Below are 10,194 nucleotides of genomic sequence, written 5' to 3'. Positions count from 1 at the left end.
GTGTGTGTGTGTGTGTGTGTGTGTGTGCGCGCGCGCTATAAAACCATATGTCTGATTCTGATTAGTTTTGACTCATATGCGTATCGCCCGTCACTTTTCATGCCAAAAGTTTGAACTTTGACCCACTGTGCACAGCCTCATGCACTGTTGAGAGATGTCACATTCAGAGTGATTCTCAGCTACCACACCAAATACTGACTCACCATATGTAAAACGACTTGCAGCTTTTTAATTTATAGTTTTGATCAGCTGTTGTCGACCATGTTGAACTGGGTTGGCCCAAATGTCCAAGAGTTGTACATGGATATCCATGGATTGTTTTCCGAAAGTTTCATTCAAACTCATCCAGTGGTTCATGAGATATTTTGCTAACAAACAGATGCATGCACACACTTGTGGTGTTTTCGCATGGTAAAGCCTTGCATTTGGTGTTATGGCCCACTTCCAGTCTGACTTCTGGAACCTAGAGGCCTGGAGTTGTATTCAGGCTGGGCGGCCGGGGCAAAACTTGACGTCTCGTTTCAGCCGGTCTTCAGTTGCAATGAGAGCAAAGAGGAGTAGCAAGCTCAGTGTGGTCCATCGTCTTGTTGCAAATACAATGTCATCATATTAAGATTTGAGTGCTTTCAATATGATGGTCCCGCCCACATTGTGGCTGCACTTTGCTCAAAGCAAACACAACCAGGACCTGGGTAGAAGAAGGCTAGGTCATGCCTTTGAATGCATAAATGTCATGCATGATGTCCAAATTTTCCCTCACTGTGATGTAATTAAATCACAAGCCCTCAGTTCCAGCAGGAATGACTGACTGATGTGTGGTGGTTTTGTCTAACCATATCTTTTGCCAAAAACAAAAGGTGAAACTCATAAAATGTAAAAAATAATCCTCAGCTTTGTGATTGGTCCTGAAGCTTCTGGTTCCAGGCCCATTAGCAGCCGCTGCCTCCACCAGTTAATGATGATGACAACATAAAAACAGAGGCTCGTACGTCTCTGTTTTAATTTTCCTCTAGGCAGAGCTCTTTACACTCGCATTTTTCAAGCCTCGCCTCGGAGGAAGAAGCTGCAGGATTAAGTGACACACCAGAGGGTTTGGGGAAAAGACCGTGCTCTGACTCAGCTGCTTGTTGTAATCACCTCGCAAATAAATATTCTTGACATTTTGTCTGTTTCCTCAAGTCTCCCAGGGATTGTCAAGTTTCATTTTCTGGAGGTTTTTTAATCCCCCACTGCCAAGATAGATGGACGTTTGTGTAAACGACTGTCTCTTCTGCTTGCTTGTTTGTCTGTTAGTCAAATATCTCATGGACCAGTGGATGGATTCTAGCAAAAATCTTAAAGTAATCTTAGCTATTAACTGAGAGTCACCCCATCACATAGCCTGAGAGCCAACAGGGATGGATGCACTGGGATGGGCAAAGAAAGCTGGCTTTATTTACTTTTAAATTAATCAATTCTAAGGTTGGTTTTACGCTCTAAGTCACATTAACTTTCTAAAACTAAAAAAATCCTCTCGTCACAGTACAAATGTTAAAATGAGACTCTCAGTGATCAGATTTGTTATTAAGATTTGCAGGTCAGATTTAGAGACCTGCCATTCTTGTGTTTTTAGGTGGGGAAGGGATAAAATTTACCCAGCTGCTGCATCCGTGACTTTGAGGTTCACCTCCGAGCCACCATCTCCCTGCCACGCTCCGACTCTGGTTTGAATTATGTGGGTTTCTAAACTTTCCTCACACCGCCGCAGAAATTAATTATGATTTAAGTAAAATATATCCTGGAGCAACTTGGCTGCTTTGAGCTTGATGATTAAGCTGATCAGAGAAGCCAAAGGATCTTTGGCTTACACTTRGGTGCAGAGTGTCAATATTTGTATTTTTCAGAAGAGTATTTTCTGTAGGCATACCTCCACATGATCAGATTGTCCCAGAAATCAGATTCTTTCAGAAATATTCAAATCATTAGAAGTTGAGCTGTTTTAACCAACAGCAGCTTTCAGTGCTGATATCCCACCTCAGGACTCTGAAAGCGTGGGCTCATGGTGTCTGAATATTTTTTGGTTCGATCCGCCGGACAGAGCAGCTCAGATGGGTGAGGAATGTGCGGTTGCTCCCTGTGGGGAGGTTTCTAAATAAACGGGGGATCCGATGCCTCACTCATTACTGACATCATGTAGTGTGGGCCCCCGGGCATTTGGTCAGTTTCTCATCATGCTAAAACACAGACCCCTCCCAAACGTTGACTACAGCTGAGAGATAAGCCCTTCCAGCAGCAGGAATCTGCAGGGAAAGCCAAATATCTGTCTAAGTTGATGTAAGATAATGAAAACCATCTGCAGTGTTTTTATTTTTATTTTTCATATTTTTGATCCCTGTTAAATGTTAACACCATGCTAAATGCAGAGCTTTGGGAATGGTAATGCCAGTCGGCTGGTCTATCCCCTGGATCAAAATGGAATTTTATTCATATTTATTTATTCCTGGTAGACACTGGATTTGTCTTCTGATATTTTATTAAAGCAAATTTTAAAAAAAATAAAAGGGGGTACTTTATGGTGGGTGGTTTTGGTATCAGATGTCTGAAAAGCCCATATGAAGAGGATGAGAAGCAACAGATTCATAACAGAGAAAACGTCTTGAAAAATGTGGATCAGGGCTGATTGCTTCAGAGAAATTAAGCAAAAACTTTTTTTTTGTGTGACAACAGTAAAATTTAAGTTGGACTTTTTTTTTTTTTACAATGGAATAGACCTGTAAGAAGAGCCCAAATTCAGACAAGCTTTTTCTTACTAAAATTCAGTGTTGTATAAAGTACCGCAAAGTGATACTTGAGTAAAACTATGAGTATCTTACCAAAAAATTACTTTGGTAAAAGTTAGTCTCCTTTAGGAATATTACTTAAGTAAAAGTCTTAAAGTACCTGATATTTTTGTACTTAAGTATTAAAAGTAAAAGTATTGATTTAAAATGAGCAGTTAGATTTTCCGTAATAACATTTATTAGGAGGTGACCTCCCCAAAAAAATGCAGAAATGACTGTTGTATTCAAACAATGTTTGAATTATAAATTTAGGATGCACTAGTCYAGCTGTTTCAGTTTACATACATATATCAAGGGTGCACAAACCTTTTGTCCAAAATGAAAATCTATCTGAGGGCTGCGGCCAAATACAACAATATAATTCATGAAATACTTCTTAAGTACAGTCCTTTTATTTAATGATTATGTCCTGCTGGAGTGTGACATGATTTGTTTGTGTACAAACTAATACGGTATTAGAATTTTATATATTTATACTTCTCATTCAACCACAATTAAATTCACTCTATCTAGGAGGCACAGTTTATATGGTTAGAATTATTTTTTACAATAACAAGATGGAATAAAAACAAGCAAACATGAAATAAAAGTAACGACTTTCTTCTTCTTGCCTTTTTTAAAAATGTAAGGAGTAGAAAGTACAGATAATTATGTAAAAATGTAAGAAGTAGAAGTAAAAAGTAGGATGAAAAATAATTACTCAAGTAAAGTACAGATACCCAAAAATTCTACTTAAGTACAGTAACAAAGTATTTGTACTTACTTTACACCTTTGTTAAAATTGTCCTAAAGATAAACAAAGCTGTTTGGTTAAACTTGATTTTTAATAAATCCCAAATTCATCAACTTGTGAAACATGGCATTTCTGTTCATCATATTTACTCTTGTGGCAAATTCCACTTGGTGTCATTGTCATAAAACTAAGTAACTGCCACATATGTTTATAAAAAATAGAGWGGTCCTCGGTTTTCTACCATTGACATTTTACCAGGTCCAAACAGTTTCCCTACGTTCCCTGAACCCATCAGATTGTGCATATCATGAGCCAYAATCACCCATGTTCTGCAAAACATTTTATTCCACAGGAAAAAAAAAAGATAAAAAATACCCAAAAACAAATAAGAGCTCTGCCTGGATTTTGTACATCATCTTTGCTTTTGCAGTCACTTCACTCATCTTCGGACTAAACTGAAAACATGTCTTTGGAGCTGGATTGCAGACTTCCTATCATGAAAACAACAAACAGGGCAGTAACAGCCATATCTACTAAAAATTTGCATGTATAAAAACATGTGCAAAGTCGATTTATTAATCATATGCATCAAGGATTCCAATTTGTCAAATGAGTAAACTATCAGATGCAATCCATTCAGTGTGTTTGCCTTCATGAATATGCAGACTATATGATGATTATCAGAATGTGCAAAATACCGGGAGGAGGATATGTAAATGTAGTTATTAGCACTGCAATGTGATTTATCAAACCTGAAATTGTATTTGCTGTTTTTCATCTATATTTAACTAATTTGGTGAAAACTGGCTGTGGTCATTGTGGTGAGAAGGAGGTTTAGGTACAATGACAGACAAAGAGAGAGAAAGTTCTGTGAACTGCATTTCTTACATTTGGATCATTTGCGTCCTTCACCAAAACCACCAACTCCACGGTTTTGAACTTTAATTTTCTTTTACCGCTACATTGCTCTCCCATAATCTCAATGATGATCATTGTTTCAATTGGACGCTTTGCACYACTTTTTTTCTGGTGACCTGTTATCATGTGTGCACCCAATCTTAATAGATCATCACACCCACTTGTAGAATGTGCAACCTTTTGCACATGCAATTTAATGCTCATTTTTTGGGATCTTGGTAGATCAGGTGCTTTGTGTCCAGAAAAAGATCTTATGTTCCTTCAAACTAAGCACAGGAATTCCTCAGGGATATGTGCTCAGTCCTTTACTATTTTCACTGCTGGCACTGGATTAAACTGCTTAATTCAGCCCAAAAGTTTATTAATTTTGCTGGCAATGCAGTGACAGTGAGAGTGACTTACAACAAGCGTGAAACAACACACAGAGCAAAGTTAGCAATCTGTCCTTTAATATCAATATAACTGAAGAGTCAACTCGTGACCAGGAAAAAAAAAAGACCAAATGCTCCCAACTGGACCTTAGTGGCCTTTTAGTGGAGAGAGTAAATCTAAATCTCTGAGTATCTCTCTTGTAGTCTCAAGACCACACAGTCGGCCCAAAAAAGGCTATTAGAAGTGGGCAGTATGTGTTTATTCCCCCTCCATCCTGAGCATCTATACCAGCTATGTTTTCAGTTAAAAGGACAAAGTTTTCTTATTCTTCTGGAGAAACTTATCCTGTTCCAATCATTTGAATATTATTGGAATGAAAAATAAAATACTTGAACTTGACATCAAAAACATGTCCGACGCCAACAAAATCTTGTTCCGCAGGCACTAACCCCTCTCATGAACTACTAAATCARTTGAATCTCATTATTTTTATGGTAAACATACCATGCTCCCAAGAGAAGACAAAGTCAAACTAGAAACTCTCAAAGCTTTGTGTGCAGTTATTCAGGCTAGTGTCTTATAAGGGCATGCTCTCAAAATCCCAGGAGMCCAATGATGTGGGAAAAAATGAGCCAAAAAACGGTTATCATATTGAAATGAATCATGACACCTGCTATGTGCTTGACAAAGTCTTATTAGGAGGTAGCTAAGCCTTCATCTATTTGTATTCTCCATAATAAACTAGATTCAGCAAATTAGGTTGGTGATGGTCCATGTTGTAAATAATTAAACAATCGGAGACATTTCAGCCTCCATGGGATATTTAAGTTTTAAAGTGTCACTTTGTAGCTTTTTATTCAAATGTAGTCATTTMTGGCTTCAAAATGATGCTGAATTTAAACCTTGGTGTTCACAGTCCAGTTTCTGATGCCACAGTTGTCATGTCTATTATTTAGTTATATGGCAAGAAATTGAAATCTCTATCATCAATATTTGTGTCACCTATTAGGGACAAAACAGGCTAAGAATTGAGTCAAATGCAGATTAAAATAAGCTCATTAGAAGCAGCTGTTTTCTGATTCCCTGACATAGCTGCTGGATGTTGGTTTTATTGACTGTAGAAGGGATGTGTGTGGTTTACATCAACATACATTACCTTTAGAAGAAGACCACTATGAATATGGAAGATAAAGTTATTAAGTGGACGATTAATGATTTGTCAGGAAAGAGTCAAGATTGGTACTTCTTATATTTGATCAGATGAATAGTTTTGCACAGAGGTACCTGAACTCAAACTTCTACCCAACCAACAAACATTAGTTTTTATTCTTATTTTAGCCTTAAGTCAAGAAAATATGTTAATGCTTGTGTTTCGGGTCTAAAGGAAGAAACTCATCAGCAGGTAGAGCAGGTACAGAGTTTTATATATCTTGGGACAGAGATTGACTCACATCTGTCCTTATCTCACCACGCAGGCTGTCTACAAAAAGGCCCAGCAGCATCTCCGCCTGCTCAAGAAACTGAGAGCTTTAACATCAGCGCAGATGTTTTAACCCCCGTTTACAGATCGCTCGTTAAATCTTATTGACATCATTTCATCCTGGTTCAATTTTCTTACCATCATTTACCAAAACAAAACTCTCCCGCACAATAAAACAGGCCAGTAAGATGAGTGGAGCAGCTCAACTCCCTCTGACTGAACTGTACAGGAGCTCAGTGATGAGGAAAGCCAGCCTCATTAGGGACCTGTCTCACCCACTMCACCAACTACCATTGTGTTATTGCCATCAGACAGACAATACAGAACCTCTCAGGCATGGAAAAACACTTAAAAAATAATTTATTCCTTCTGCAGTAACTATTTTAAATAACACAAAATAGACTGCACAGCCTTTACTTGTTGTTGTGCATGAATGCATTTTTAAAAATGTTTTAGTTTTATTGTTGACTTCTTTTTAATGATATATTTTATGTGCCATGTTCAAGACAGATTTCAGTTTTACCATGGAACAGACAGTAACTTCTGGATCAATTTTTAATTATTTTTTTAAATGAAATTCTCAAAGTAATCACTAGGCGAACATCTACAACTGGTTTATAATGAACTTTATTTAAAAACGGCTGCCACGGCTAACCAGCCTTAGAAAATACAGAACAAAATGACTATAACTCAGTTAATTTGACAGATATTAGGCTAAAACTCTGAGTAGTTGTAGCTGAGAGTCAGCTCCAACACATTTTAAACAAGAAGCACTCTGAGAGTGCAAACCTCCGCCAGACCAATTTCCTCCATCCTGTAAGAGTTAATGTGCAAAAGCAGAGATGGAAACACATTTGCCGAATAAGTTCTGACACAGCGAACATTTAAGCAGGCAGTATGCACGGGATTTCTTCTCGGTGGAGTCCAATGTGAAAAAAGTCAGACTCGTCACCCGACGTTATTCATCGTCAAACTGGTGTTGGATTAAGCTCCTAAGTTTTCATCAGTCATGTTCCACCATGTAAAACGTCTGTTTTATCCCCTTGTATGAGTTTGTAATGGTTTGACTCTCTTTATAAAGTGCTTCCTGGCTCCCCCCGTCTCCAAACTTTGAGGCCCGGCAGCTCTCTGTTTACAAGCCTAGTAGMSASAAACTGTTTTSATTGGTTGTTTYRGAAATGTGGTGTGTTTGAGGAAATGGGAAAAACAGGTTTCATGGTGCAGTCACGCACTTCCTGGTCACAAAACGTTCTGTAAATGTGCATATTATGGCAAAAATTATCCATCATTAAATCTGGTTTTAACATTACTTTTATAAAGTTTGAAGTCTGTGCTGTCCAATCCAGCTCACCGTTTTTTTACAGAAGCCCTATGAAAGCATCACAGCTTTGCCGATCTCAGAGTGTTAAAAGAAAACAAAATTCCTGTATCCGCATCGTGATCTGGAACATCACCAAAATTTAAAGGTGTGTTCCTTGGACCAGTACCCACATCTGGTAAAAATGTCATGACAATCCGTMCACAARTCTTTGAGTAATGTTGTCCACAGACAGAACGACAGACAGACATACGCTACCGAAAACATTACCTTGCCCTTGGCGGAGGTAATAATTAAAAACTAAGTGTTATTTGTTGGAACTGACCTTCCTTTGCTCTAGGGATGATAATTTTCAATTTCTTAGTTTTGAGATCCAATTAGCAAATGTTTATTTTGTTGTGAGGCAATACAACCCAGGTCGAACCAGCTCAGTTATCTCAAAAAAAAAAAGCAAAAAATACTCAAGTCTATAATATGCAGTAGGCATTAAGCAGTTCATGCAGTTTATGAAAAACTTAACTTCAAATCAAGCTGCTTTCTTGTACCTGATCAGACCAATCTGTCTCCGTTCAGTGGGGGTGGGGGTGGGGGTGCTGGACTCCAGCAAGAACCATGTAGAACAACAATGTGGTAAGAATTCAGCCCTGCACAATGCTCCAAAATACTCAGTTCACGTAGAGATCCAGACCTGGCAAACAGGAATAAAACAACACTCGGCTTTCCCAGAAAAGGTTTGTGGGACCTGTTTTGCCTAACCCTGCTGGAAATCACATCTCAGTACCCCACCTAACAGATTAATTGTTTAGACAGGCAGTCAAAGGAGCATATTGTGCACAAAATGTTGCCATAAGAAAGRCGATGAGTCATTGTAGGAATTGAAAGGAGTCTAAAACTTTACTTATCTTGCATCTGTGCGCGACATGTATTTGATGCTACCACCTTTCATTTATCCTGTGTGTGTGTTTGTCTGTTAGTAAAATATCTCATGAGCCACTGGAGGAATTTAACAAAACTTTCAGGCAATATTCACCGAACATACTATGTTYAACAACCGACTAGCCTTTGGAGCTAACCCTATTCAAGATGGCCACCACAGCCAGCTGAACTTTAAAGACTAATATAGCCATAACTCTGCCAGTTTTACAGGTACTGACCTAAAATTTGGTGTGGTAGTAGCTGAAAGTGATCCACAACACACGAGGAAACAACTATTGGATGTACTTTGATTTTGGAGCCAACTCCATCAAGATGGTTGCCACGGCCAAATTTTACAGATTTTTGTGCTAAAATTTGATGTTGTAGCTGAGAGTCATGAGCATCACATGCTCCCAAGTGCTGCTTGTTGTTTGGGTGATGTGCACTCATGCACTCATTTGTGGAATTAGCTTTTAATTTAAAAAGTGCCATTACTGACTATTATTGTGGCACGAAACTTCCCAGTTCTTTCAGAATCAACACGACTCTTATTTCCCTGTTATTGTGGCTTTTTGGTGAATTTGAGCAACAGATAATTTCGAGCCCATTCAGAACGGTTCTTTCATTAGCAGAGTCCCCTGAGAACAAATGAAATATACTCGAGCAGGTCTCTGTTTCACTTTGTGTTCTTAGCATTCTTTAAACGCGCTCCCACACTTTAAATAATTACCATGCAGTATTAATTTTCTCCCCACTCCGACTACACTGCTCTCTGTCTGTCTTTTCAATCATGCCAGAGTTTCATATTGCAGTCAGCACCAAGACAGTGTTTTAGTGATGCTGTCTTATCGGCACTTTGAACCATGGCTCTCCAAGTGTATTATATCTTTTCACGAGAGGAGAAAACTGCGCACGATCGTCCCTGTAAGTGCTCTTATCGAGCGCAATTTGTGTTACTGCTGCTGGATGTAAGGTGGGAAGAAAAAGGCAATTAGTACTTTTCCACAATTTACTTGATGACTTCAAACTTGGCACATTTGTCTCCTGATGAAACAGAAATGTTCAGCAGTTAAATTGAGTTTTTTGTAATGAAATGGATAATTCTCGCCACCTTTCATGTCAAAGTTTCAAACACAGATCTCACTCATTCTGTTAGCATTCAGAATATGTGATGGAGGTGAACTTCTGCCACTAAAGTTAGCTAAATATCTTTAAAACTGACTGAGACGTAGCTGCTTTTGTGTTTTCTAAGGTTGAATCAGAATGACTCAAGATGAACGTCCAATGATCACTTTCAGAGAGCTCCATTAAAATTCATCCAGTGCTTCCTAAGATATTTTACTAAGAAACACACACAGGAAATTACACACTCACACATTAGATTTACTTAAATAATTTATGTCAACAGGTTCCACTCAACTAAATTGACTAAAGCTATTTTTTCATTTACTTTATAACAGAGATGCCCAAAGTGGGGCCCGCGGGCCAAAATTGCCCCCCCCCGAGCCATTTGATTTGGCCCACCAGCAGTTGTCCTGCTCACTAGATTGTAATTATGTTAAGATTAAATATAAAATACAAGTAACTACAAGAGACATTTAGATTAGATTTAAGCCCATAGATTTGCACACCTTATAAA

General features: G+C 38.4%; 1 protein-coding gene across 2 annotated transcripts in view; it reads left to right on the top strand.

Moving 5' to 3' along the window:
• flt4 (fms related receptor tyrosine kinase 4) overlaps positions 1-10,194 on the top strand; it is a gene marked incomplete in the record, with an annotated part of 87,559 nt that overhangs the window by 973 nt on the left and 76,392 nt on the right.

Source organism: Austrofundulus limnaeus, unplaced genomic scaffold (genome assembly GCF_001266775.1).
Source record: "Austrofundulus limnaeus strain Quisiro unplaced genomic scaffold, Austrofundulus_limnaeus-1.0 Scaffold34, whole genome shotgun sequence".
Lineage (NCBI taxonomy): Eukaryota > Metazoa > Chordata > Actinopteri > Cyprinodontiformes > Rivulidae > Austrofundulus > Austrofundulus limnaeus.
Note: the sequence above shows the minus strand (reverse complement) of the source record. Positions and strands in the feature narration are given on the sequence as shown.